Genomic DNA, 13,240 nt, shown 5'->3' with positions numbered 1-13,240 from the left:
CATTTTCAGAAATGTGTTTCAAGGTTTTAGTTCTCTTCTGGGAATGGAGCTGCTATTGCACAGGCATTTTGGTGTTGCTTTTTGGGGGCTTTTTCTTTCCTTTTTTTCCCCCCTTTTTAATTCCTTTAATAAGAAACAGCTTTTCTGTTTCTATTTACAATTGTTAAGCTGAAGTATCTATGTGTGTGCATATGTCTCTGTGTGTGAATCTCCAGTCCATTGTGAAATACAAACCAGAATATCAAGTCTTTGCATTTCCTTAGATCGTTTTTTATCTGATATTGAATTAAGTAAAGGGCTTAATGTTCAAAGTGGTGTTTGGGGAGTTACTCGCACAAATTCTGTTATTGCTGTTAATGGGATTTGCGCAGATTGCTTTGAAGATGAGTCCCTTAATGTAGAATAGGAAAAGACATTCTAAATTGTAACTTATTTCAGACAAATCTATCTTTAATTTTTACTGATAGAGCATTAGAGACGTGAGGCAAAGAAGCATTTGCTGCATTTTTTTCATATATTAGTATTATTGACAGGCATGTGAAGATAGGTTTGGTTCAGATAATCCAGTGGATACTTCACTGAATTTTTAGAAGTGGAAAGAAAGCGATGTTACATTTTGAAATAATGATGGAATTTGGTGACATTTAGGAGAATACAGAGCTGGAAAGAAATATTCATAAAACATTTCCTGGACACCATCTGACACTGCAGACTCACTACTGATGGAAATCTTAGTTTGCAAAGTGGACATCTCAGCCTGCAGCTCGATAGTACCTCCCTTAGTTATTACACTAAGTGATGACCACCCTGGTTTTAAGATGTGACTAGGAGCAGAAAAGAGCAGGCAAAGGGGAGTCTGATTGATGGGAGTGTAGAGAAAAAGGCTCGAGGATCCAGCATCGTGCATTTTCTTGAGAAATCTCATTCCTTCTGACTCCAGAGAAGAGTCAGATCAGGCTTGTCTTATATGAGCTGAGATCAGGGAATATATCAGACAACCTGCAGGCTGAGGCTTGCAGCCACTGAGAACAGAGCAGGGCAGCACTAGGATAAGTGTTATTTAATTTTCAGGTGCCTGGGCAGAGAGTGTCTTACCTGACTCCAAGGCTGGAGCTAGTGATGACCCCATGGCATCTAAGACATGAATGGGATGGCAAATCCAAGGAAAAGTCACACCCTCTTGGAGCAGCAACTAGAAGTGGCATTTTTGGGGTCTCTTAGATAGTGGTAGACACCTATGTCGAGTCAACTCGTTCAAGTCCCACCTGGATGTCTGCTTGTACAGCTCCACTGACTGTACCAGGTGCAATCATAGACACCGACGTGCTGGCAGACACCCACGTGTAGGCTTCCATTAGCCTTAGCGGGACAACCAAGGTGCACACTTTTTTTGTTGTTTCTGTCTCTGGAGGAATGCATGGGGTGCTAACCACACTGGTCCAGGTGGCTCCTCTAAGATCGATGAGCAGTTCAATGCCAGCTTTCTCACTGCGGAGTTGCAGTGACGATTAGTGGGCTGCTTCCTTCTCAGATCCTTGCAACCCCTATCTTTTATCCTCTGGTCTGGATGACAAAGTTGACAGAAGCTATATAAATTCTAGTCTTTGGCGTATTAATTGCCTGTTTCTAAAAGATTAATTACAGAATATCTCTTACATTCACAGATCAGTATTAGTGAGACACGCAGTAGTATTCAACAATATCTCTTCCTGAGTCACCCGGTCTGTTCTGGATGTAAACAAGTTGGTAGTTTCTGAGCATAGAGGTGTGAAGAAGTTATAGGAGATAAAGAGTATGAACTTTTGTGCTTTATCTACTTGTCGTAACTGCCGGCATATAGGTTTGTGGTCCCTAGTAAACATGAAGCAATTTAATGCGCTTAACCCACAAGTCAAGGTTACACTGTCACCTTAGCGTTAGCACTCTTTCTGCTTCAGTGAGTGGTCCCATCCCCTCCCTGTGTCATTTCTGCTTTCTCACTTGTGCTGGCGTCAGTATTTTGGCAGTTGGGAAATTCACCTGGCTAAAGACTAACCCATGTTAAAAGCCATCTTATCTCTCAGCTCACTTATTTTCCCAGTCTATCTATCTGCCTGGATGCATGAGCTCTTCCATCAGTATTTTGGGATGGGTAGGAACAAGCGCTTGGGAGGGAAAGGATCCTCTTTTTCAGTTGCACATGGATTTACACTGAAATAAGGTACAGGTATTGCCATAGTCCTAGAGACAAGGGCAGACACTTCTTCATACCACATGCAGAGCAGGAGAATTGTTGTCTCGCACAGCTCACCTCACACTCAAGCAACCATAAGCCGAGCTAAGTGCCACCAGACCAAACCCAGAAGATTTCCATCCTAGATAAAGGATTTCACTGCATATTTGAAAGCCATGCCTCAAAGACACACAGAAGCAATGCAAAGAAGCCACACGGAGGTGATGAACTGAAAAGCTGAGCTAATGAATTTGCATGCAGAGACATGCAAAGATGTTTCTGAGACCTAAACAAGTAACTCTGTGGTTGACCAGGTTGATTTAGATGTCTCCAATTGGAGGCATTCTGCTGACATGCCTGTATTTCTGCCGTTAAAGGTAACCGGTCTTTCTCTACTGACCTCACTTCAGTTTTGTCACCAGTTATCCACACTTTTCAGTTGGATGAAAGCTTAATGTACTATATTTTTGCTCCATTAAAAAAAAAATAATTATAATTTTTAAATGCCATTTCCTTCTTCCCCTCCCAAAAAACCTGAGGAGGTTCACCAGCACAACTCTGTAACCATCCAGTCACATAAACACATAGTTAAATTTAAGCACCCAAATAGTTCTGAAGTTTTGGAAGGAGTTTTCAGGTGTTTTCTGCATGATGGTAGGAAATGCCTTCAGATGTATCTGATATTACCAATTGTGTTGAAAAGCTGTTTTATTTGTGGCTGCTGTTTCTGGTGATATATGTATTTTACAAATGTTTTCAAAATTACTGCTTGAAATATAGCCATTCTTACTCTGTTCTAAATTTTCATAACCTTGAGATGTTTTGCTGATTAACGCTTTACTTCCTCACGCCCCCACCCTCATAGGTTTCTCATTTCCTCCCACCGTGGTCTATCAACATTACTTAATTTTAGCTTTTCAGGCACATGCACCACATCCAAATTCCTTCTGTGGCCAAGGAAGGAGACAAGAACCTCCAGAGTGCAGTTTATCTATATCTCATCTATTTAAGACCATTAACTAGGACAGGATGAATTGTCTTTTGTAGCAACGGGAGACAAATGTCTCCAGAGGATGACTAACTTGGTCAATGTATCTAAATTTCGGAAACATGAAGTCAGAGAAATCTCACCACAAAGTTGCTTTGGGGATAAAAATTGGTTTAGTTGACTTTGGAGTCCTAATATTTTTTCCCCACTTCCATTCCAAGTAGTTTTTACATAACTGACATAAAGAAACCCTGGGCCCTTTGAAATGAAGAATTTTCATTGCAGACCAGTTCTCATGTACACTTAACAGAAACGGAATCAACTTAATGCAGACTTGTTTTTACTACAAGCTCTTCTAAAATTTGCTCTACCTTCATAGACAGCCTCACGACTTTCTGCACAGGTGACCATCACATCAAAGATACTTGGGACCAACCCTTGAAATTAGTATTTTGTCTCCCAGTCTGCACCTAGGATGTTGAAGTCTCCTATGTTAATGCCATCATCAGGGATATTTTTTCCTTTAACCAGAGCTTCTGTCCACATGCAAGTCCAGACACAGTGATTCATCACAGTCTCAGCACCATCTCTAGAGAACTTGTCCTACCATCCAGTCCAAAAGGACTTCAGTTCAGGCTGGTTCTCTGCCAGTCATGCTATATTATCCGAATTCTTCCCTTAGATCCTAAGCAGGCCACTCTCTCTTCTCCATTCAATTAATTCTTGGACAGCTGTTAACTTCTCTGTCTGCATCAGAGCTTTATGCCTAGCAGAAACAGATTTCCTTTGTTGTCCCACCAAGGATCTGTTGCTCTTTTTTACCCATTTGGTTCCTTAGACTCTTTATGTTAAACTCTACAATTTGTTTTCTTAGCTCGTGTCTCTATGATCAAGATTCACAAACAGATGTGTCCTAGATCTCCAGCAGGAGCTGCACAGAGAAGAGCTGTTTCAGAGGAGTGCTCAATCAAACTCAGAAACCCTCCCAGAATAACACATTGCTCTAACACGGATAGCTTGAAGAACAGAGCCACATCCCAGACACATACCTCGGAGCTCCAACTGTAAAAGACTGGATGGACTGAGGCTTGACTTTTCTGGGTATAGTTCACAAATCCATTCCTTCCCCTCTTTCTTTGGCATTCACCATCTTCTTTTCCCTATGGCATGCCTTAATCTATTACTGTGCCCTGGTTTCTCTGTTCTTTCTTATCTCATACATCAAGACCAACTACTTACACATTTATATACACAAAAAAGCACCTTGTGAGTTTTCAGAAGGAAGTACTCAGCTGTATCTTCAGACATCTTTAAAAACCTGGCCCTAAGGCAGCAACTATTTACTACAAGCAAAAGTAGGTACTTTGCTAAATAAAATTATTCCCTGATAACGTAATTCCCAAGGTAGAGAGGGAAGAGAGCAGGGACAGGATAAGAGACTTTAATTGTCTCCCTTTTCCAGCAGGAAGCAAGCAGAAGGAATAATTGTTAATTGCTGTTAATTGTTAATTGCTGCCTCCTCCATCTGCAAAGCTTTCATTAGGAACTAATGAAAACTTAAAAGAGCTTGAATGGGTATATTGTTCTCTGGCTCGACAACTTTTTTCCTCTGTAGCAGAAAAGGGGTAAGTTCTCCATTGACATTTGTTTAGAAGGATGCTCCTAGAAAGCCCCTGCTCCCGGGAGAGTGGCTTTGTCAGATTACCTGGGGATCATCTGATCTGCAGAAAGCCTCTACACCTTGCACAGCAGATAATGAAAGTGATTGCTTTTGTTACCCCACACCGAGGACACTTGCTCAGATCGATCTCGGGTTTGTAGAGAACTAGAGGGTGATGGCCAAGGGGCAGAACCCACCATAACAGCTGCTTCAGGACACCCACTGCTGTTGTTCTGTCCCTGGAATAGCAAGTCCTTGTGTAAATAAATCTAAGGGCACCTCATTTGGAGCAAGTATTAACACTGAGGCTTAAAAAAGGGACTGACAAATCTACTTTTAATTCTCACCATTACTTATTGTGGGAAAATGTTCGCACGTGTCTCTCTGTTGATGAGCTTTGCATCTCCTTTCATCGAGCCTTTTACCTCATCCAGCCTTATTAATTCGTTCTTATTTTAATCAAATCTGGAGGCACTGAGCTGTATGTGGGAAAGGAAGATGGCAGATCAGTACCAAGAGCTGTACTTGAGGAGCTGCCTTACCTCCTGCCAGCCACTGCATCTATTTTGTGTATCTTTCCATCTCCCCGTCTGTAAGATATGCAAAGTACTGCTTACTGCACTTCAAAAAATCTTGTGAGTTCCTTAGTTGTGGATAACTAAATATTATGACATATAAAAGCACAGGGTATAGATATATCATAGACTTCACACTTGTATTTCACACTCTCTATTAATGTGGTACTCCATGGTGACATGATATTTACCAAAGACTTCCTGGGAGCAGATTTGAAATTTTATTTATTTTTTTTCAAGGCTAAAAACTGTTAAGCTCAGTGTTTATCTGCAATGGCAAGGGAAGGTGCTCAATGAATGGTAATGATAGGTTTCTAGTCATAAAAATAGCCTTTCCTATGCTGAGGAAAGAAAGAAAAAAAAAAAAAAAAAGAAAATACCCTATGAGATTTTTCTGGCATTAAGGCAGTCAAATTGTCTTTTTAAATAGTGTGGAAATTGACAGATCATAAAAAATAGAGAGAACAATCATTGGAGAGTGTACGATAATCTGGCAATATGGAAATTACAAATTTTAATATTTCCCCCCGAGTCAATGAAATATGCAAAGGAACAACTGCATAATATAGCAAGCTCTGTGTAATCCCTAGGTAGCTAGAGTTAGGAAGATACTCTATCCAAGTTGTTTTTTCTTGGTTAATAACAAATCCAACAAATTACTTCAATGGTGAAGGATAGAAAAAGCCTCTCTGAAGTTCAATTGTTCCACAAAGCTGCTCCATCAAATATCCAAATTTAATGATGCTCTGGTAGTTTCTGATCTTGCTGAATTCTTATTGCAACATGAAAAGTCAGTTGGTCTAAATTTGTGCAGCTGCCAACAGCATTCATTTGCCATAATGGATTTTCTTGGTGATCCATCAAACCCAGCTTTTTCTCCAGCAGAAACCAGCAAGCTAGCTGAAACAGTGGGGAGGTCTGTTCCCTGAACCATGCTCACCAGCTTGTGACTGGTTTCCTTTTTAAATCAAAACATTTTTTTCTTGTAAATTTGGAAGAAATCTCAACAGATGATAACAGCTTCAGGATTCCTCTCTCTTTGGTAATAAAACTGCAGAGTAAAAGATCAATTCCTTCTTTAAAGAGTGCAAAATAGTCTGTTAATGTAACATCAGTCACAAAATGACAATGGTGTTATGTGTCTGCAGCATGCAAACCTTTGCTAGACAAACAGCAGTATCAAACTCATCAAGCAGATAGCGGTCTGTAAAATGTGATCAAATACAGTCTGCCTTTTGCATAAGAGCTTCTTTTTCCAATAGGTTTTTGTTTAGTTTCAGTGCCCAAGCTGCACTTGGAATAATGGATTGCAGCAATTTCAAAATACAGCAGAAAACTCAGCCCAAGCTTCCTCGGGCTCCTGATTCAGAAGAGCACTTCAGCACGTGCTTAATTTAAGCACATACTTAAGGGTCTGAAGGGCTGAACAACACACTTATGCCCTTCTAATTAGAGATTACTGAAATCACGCTGCAATACAGACCAGCATCAGAAGATGACTCAACCCATCTTCCCCTAATGCAGGGCCAGAAGCAACTCCAATAGGTGGAAAACCGTCTTCTAACAAAAAGAGAAGGGATTTGTCTATAATTACGAGTTACACGGGCATATTCTGGGCTAAACTAGACAGGGAGGCACTGGCAGGACTGTCCAGAGAGTCCTGAATGAAGAGGTAATGCTGTATGCAGACAACGTTGAAATCAGACCATTTTATTCAATCCCTCTCTGGTTAGCATGGAAGGAAGTTGCTCTATGAAATTGCTCTTTCATTGCCTGGAGAGATGACGTTGACAGCTCAAGGCTGACCCACCTGAAATTAAAGTGGCTCCAAACATGAGTGAAGGATTTTATAGTGCGCTGGGGCTCAAGGTAGGGACAACATACCAGTTATTTCAGAGGGGAAAGCACACTCCAAACAGCAGCATGGACAGATGGGGTCTGACTGCAGTTAGCTGAGCTCTGATGAGGTTTTCCACGAGAGGATCTGATCCTTTTAGCTCTGATCCAGGTTTGCTAAGCTCAAGGGAGCCTGCGATGAGACTGAGCATCGTGCTAGTCCTGGACAGGCAGTTTTCATCAGAGGCAGGGTTCAAGCACGCCTGTCAGATTTTGTCTTTGTCAACGTTTCTGTTGAAAAACTTCCTCTTTCCACTAATTCTGGTTGTAATTCTCCCAAATACAAGTGCTTCAGGCAGAAAATCCTCCTCACATCTTCCCTTTAACAGCAAAACCAACCTGCCTTGGACTGCTTGGGCTTAGAAGATTTCAATAATGGTTTTGAAGCAAGTGTATCATCTTCCTTCCCTCTCTCCACAAGCTATACTTTCTTGTTAAATGTGATAGAGTTACCCCTGGATCAACAAGCTAGAACAAATATAATCCCCCAGTAACAAGAGGAGCAGCCCTTTTTCGGGGGGAGCAATCAATCCCTTACAGCAGCACGTGCCTAATGGATCTGTCTCTTTCATTAGCTCTGGGGTCCTAATAACCACTGTCTTTGCCAAATGAGGGATGTGTTATGTCGGCCTCCTCTCCCATCTTCTCCTCCCTTCCCTGCCTTGTCAGCAGCATGCTAATTTATGTAATCAATTCATAGTACTGCTTAATGAATAGCTTTGAAGTCGTTAGATTCATCTGCTGGTAAAGGGGCTGATTGGTCAGCCTCTGAATCGTTTCCATTTTCTGAAGCTCGACAGTGTCAGCCAACATAATTGCTTTAGAAACACCCTTGAGACACTTGGGAAGTAGCTGTACAATCCCCCTTTACATTTAAGTGGAAGACAAAGTGGAACAATAATAATACTTAGCATTTTTACCACACTTTATATCATTAAAATGCTCCCCAAACATTAACTAATTTTTGCAGTATGCCCAAAAGGTGAATCATTACTTCACTTACACAGAAAAGAGTCAGTAGTAAAGACAGTAGGTCCGAAGCTCCTTGGATGTTGCAGCTGATGGGTACCTTTGTGCTCAGGAAGGCCAGTGGTAAACTCAGATTCACAAAGCCCCTTCAGCACCCAACTGCTGTGGAAATCCCTGGGGAATGTGAGCTCTAGGATTTTAAACCACGCATAAAAGCAGAAATCACCATTGGCTTGTAAATACTGGGGACACATTCAGAGATGTTATGAGATTTCTTCTCAGGAACATGGTCCTGATGGAGGCACACAGGCAGCTGCCGACAAGTTACAGCTACTATGCTTTGGGGCAACAAAATTTTTTGATCTTGACTGACAGCTCTCTGGATGCCTTTCTTCTTGCCATCCAAGCACTATTCTGTGTTGGGGTCCGAGTCCTGACCTCCTGATGATGGACACGGTGGTGTACAGCTGAGCTCACCTCTCCCCCATGATGTGCAGCTGGCATAAGGAAAGGAATTGCAGAAAGGGGGCAAATGCTTGTTGAATTCCCACCCCAATGCAAAGCATGGGTCCTAGCAGTGTGCTCCAAGGGGACCCTGTGTGGATGCAATTTGATGCTTGGGTCAGATATTCAAATACGTGCTCAGCCAACCCTACCAAAGCCTGCATAGATGCAGGCTGGGACAAAAACCACAACACAGATTTCGCTAGGAGATGGTAAGCAGAAGGTGAGATTTCCTTTCAGCTTGACTGTCTGCTACCAGCAGAGCTGAGTACTACTTTAATTACTTGAAAACTTTCAGCTACAAACAGTTTTGCTGTGCTTTATAATGTTTATTCAAGGGTTTCAGACTCTGCAGTGAGCTGTGATGCAGGGTGCCCTCTGGCCACACCATTTCAGTAATGACTCTGGCATTTCTGACAGAGACTAATAGCAGAAATTGTTATCAACGTTTTTAGCAAAATACTGCAAGCTAGAAATTGGATTCCCCCCCCCCAACCTTCTGCATCCTCCTTCACTCGTTAATGAGATAGTTCTTCAAGGTGCCAATGGTAAAGCTGAGAAGTGAGATGGGCGATTTATTTTCTGGGCTTGAGACTCTTAGATACAGAAACATACAGTTATTTATTTTAATGCATCATTCACTGAAAATTACATGATGCTTTACAGGTGTAGCAGGAAGACAAGTTTCCTTATCCTGGGGACCTGTAAGTTGAGATATTGATGAGATGCTAGAGCAAGACGAACATGAGATGAAGGAATCTCGCACTCCAGGTGTAAGTGGAGGTGGTGAGAACTGGTTTTGCCATGCATTACCTCTTAGACTTGAAGAGGTTGGGAGCGGACAGGACACTTCTTTCTTGATAAGGGTATTTGGAGTCCTTTAACGTCACTGGAGATGCAGCCTTTCCAATAGAATGATTTAACCTGCTGTAGTTCAGATGTTTAAAATCAGTGAGATGAATAATGCTCTATTTCCAATTCCCTATTTCCCATGGTAGCCGATGGGATATCGATCAACCGTGTGTGGCTTCCTCAAGTATTTCAACGACTGTCCACTGGTTCACAAGGCACTAAGGTGGTGGAATTGCACCCTAGATGACTAGCTCCAGTGTAGGTGTTTCCATCTACAGTTGTAGATATTTCTGGGGTGCTGCAACCTGTATAATAGAATTGCTTTCCTCCATACTTCCCTTCCAGAGCACCCCGACATTCTGTTATTGTTTTTCAGGCTGTAGAGATACAAGTTATCTCAAATTGGATGGATATGCTTTGTTCTTTGTCTGTGGAAACTCAGGCATGCATCATATGCAAGAAGCTATTTTATAAGCATATCAATATTTTTATTGAGATGGGAATATATTAATATTTTATTTGTATATGAATATTTAAATAATATCTTAAGGAAAATGTAGAAAACAGAATATTCAAGTGTGTAAGCATGTGCCACTCACTATCAGTGATGCCCCACTGTATCCTGCCTAGCCTCTGACTTTTCCTCCAAAAGTGAACCTCTCCCATCTGTCCTGTGCCACTTCAGCACCGTGGGGTCATCTCAGGTATCCTAGGAGGGCTCATACAGTACTAGAAATCTATGTGTGAGCAACAGCATTGTGCCTAGACTGGGTTGTGGAGCACAGCAAAGAGAATCAGGCACTTAGTGTAGGTAACGAGTTGGGAGAGGTTAACCAAGAGGGTTGGTAGAGGATGAGCTTAGCCAGATGTTATGAAGCATCTGGGAGAGTAGACACTGGTGTTTAAAAGGAAATGCTCTTTGAGCCTTTAGGAAACAAGTTACTCTAATCTGCTGCGTACCTGCACATTGACAGGTGATATCAGGGAAGGACTGTGACAAAGTCTTGATTCTTTACTCCATGTAGTCAGGGATGGAGGCAAATATGTCCCAGAGTGGGCTTTCAGCAGGCAGGAACAATAATCCTAGATGGTTTGGGTTTTTTCTACTTCTTTTAGTGTTTTCCTTTTGTTTGCTGAGAAAGCACTGTGCTGCTCTCCCCATTTTTGCTTCCAGGGGGACGGAGGCAAAAAACAAAAGACGCAACCTTCCCATGGTGCTTGCATACAGTGCACTGCAAGCAGATCACACCGGGGAAATATCTGGTTTTCCAGGGAAAGGTTGCAATACCAGCCTGCAGGTGAGGAATGCACCTTCTTCAGGACCCTCAGTGCATCTTTATCTCAACAGAAACTTGTGCTAGTCAGACCCCAAGGTCACCATGAGCGGCTGTGCTGGGAAGAGGCAGTGACACAGTGTGAACTTCCCTCTGCAAGGGAGCACGAGGTGAAAATAGAATGGACAAGTGTCACGTTCACTGCAGCAGGGACAGCCTGCGTGGGTCCTGGCCACCACTTTGTTCCTTCTACCCCCAGGGAAGTCAAACCTCACTTGTCTTGTCATGGTCTCCAGCCCATGCTACGCAGGCACTCAGCATGTTAACATTTTGCCATCCCTCCTGTATCGTTCATCCAGCCCTGGTTTTAATCTTCAGAGAAGTTTAAACAAGAAAACCACCACCAGCAACCAAAAGGCTCTGCCTTTACCGTAAAAGCATTTTAATTTCTTGATGGAATACGAAAACAATCTCTTCACCTGCAGCATCTCATGTAATTACTGACAGCATTGAGGGGAAAAACCTTGTGTTAACTTCTTGTCCTTGCTGCTCAAGAATGTCCAAGGGACCCTAATGTACTGTAATTTTGCGAGAAACTCCTTTTGTGGATGGTTTATTTGATTTGATATATGAAGGGAGACAGCAGGGCAGTTGTCACCTCTTCTTCCCATGCAGGCATCAGGTCTGAGCAGAGACAAGAGGTGAATGGTGCTCAGTGACAGGTTATTGCCAAGGTTGAGATATAGGCCCTTTTTGTTTTATTCCCCATCTAAATTAGTTACTGCAAAGAGATTTCCCTGGTGGAAAATTAGTTTCAATATTTATTTCCTACCTGACACTTTATTATTCTTTTATTGAGTGGAATGTGTGCTTTCTCTTTCAGAGCAGGTTTTCATGCAGAGCTCGCTATAACCTGCCTCCACTGTTTTGGTTTATAAACTCATGCCAGGTGCCTGTTACAGTTGGCTGCGCAGGATGAGTAACTGTCTGGGGGCTGACCCTTGTCGTGGTCTAAGCCCAGCCGGCAACGAAGCACCACGAGGCCGCTCGCTCGCTCCTCTCCTCTGGTCAGATGGGGAGGAGAAAATACAATGAAAGGCTCGTGGGTCAAGACAAGGACAGGGAGGGATCACTCACCAGTTGTGGTCATGGGCAAAAAACAGGCTCGACTTGGGGAAGAAACAAAATCAATTTCATTTACTACAAATCAAATAAAAACAAGGATAATGAGAAGTAAAATCAAACCTTAGAACACCTTCCCTCCACCCCTCCCGCCTCCTGGGCACAACTTGACTCCTAATTTTCTCTCCCTTCTCCCCTCAGTGGCGCAGGGGGACGGGGAATGGGGGTTGGGGTCAGTTCATCACACCTTGTCTCTGCTGCTCCTTCCTCCTCAGGGGGAGGACTCCTCACTCCTCCCCTGCTCCACCGTGGGGTTCTTCCCACGGGAGACAGTCCTCCATGAACTTCTCCAACATGAGTCCTTTCCGTGGGCTGCAGTTCTTCCCAAACTGCTCCACATGGGTCCCTTCCACGGGCTGCAGTCCTTCAGGCACAGCCTGCTCCAGTGCAGGCTTTCCTGTGGAGTCCCGGCCATCTTGGGGGGCATCCATCCCCCTGCTCCGGCGTGGGGTCCTCTCTCCGCGGGCTGCAGGTGGGCGTCTGCTCCCCCGCTCCCCTCCGTGGGCTGGGGGGGGACAGCCTGCCGCCTCACCGCGGGCTGCAGGGGCATCAACGTCCCTCCTCACTGACCTCGGGTTCTGCAGAGGGGTTCCTCTCACATCCCAATCCCCCTACTCACTGCAGGTTCCCCTTCCTAAATCTGTTCTCCCAGTGGCACTACCATTGTCACTGATGGGCTCGGCCTTGGCCAGCGGTGGGTCCGACTTGGAGCTGGGGAAGCTTCTAGCAGCTTCTCACAGGAGCCGCCCTGTAGTCCCCTTCCCCGCTACCAAAATCCCACCACACAAACCCAATACAACCCCTTGTCCGCCCTCAAAATTAAAGATAATGCAAACATCCAATTCAGCTTGGCTCAAGATGGAAATAATTTCTTACTTCTTTCATAGCCAAAAAAATATAAGAGTGTTGGGGAGGCACCTAACACAACATTCCTATGAATTGTCAGAAATGCTTCATTCAAAGTGCTTTATTTATAATTTGGTAATTTGTAACAATAGGAAAGCTAGACTGAGGTGTCCATACACTGGGGAAGAGAGCAGCTCGCTGTGAATATGCTCAGGTTTTGGAGACTACAAAGTCTCAGGTGTCGTCCGCTGCATCTCTCTGCCTGGGAGGATGTAAATGCTC

The sequence above is a fragment of the Buteo buteo genome, chromosome 4 (assembly GCF_964188355.1).
Source record: "Buteo buteo chromosome 4, bButBut1.hap1.1, whole genome shotgun sequence".
Classification (NCBI taxonomy): Eukaryota; Metazoa; Chordata; class Aves; order Accipitriformes; family Accipitridae; genus Buteo; species Buteo buteo.
This window is presented reverse-complemented; position numbering follows the sequence as displayed.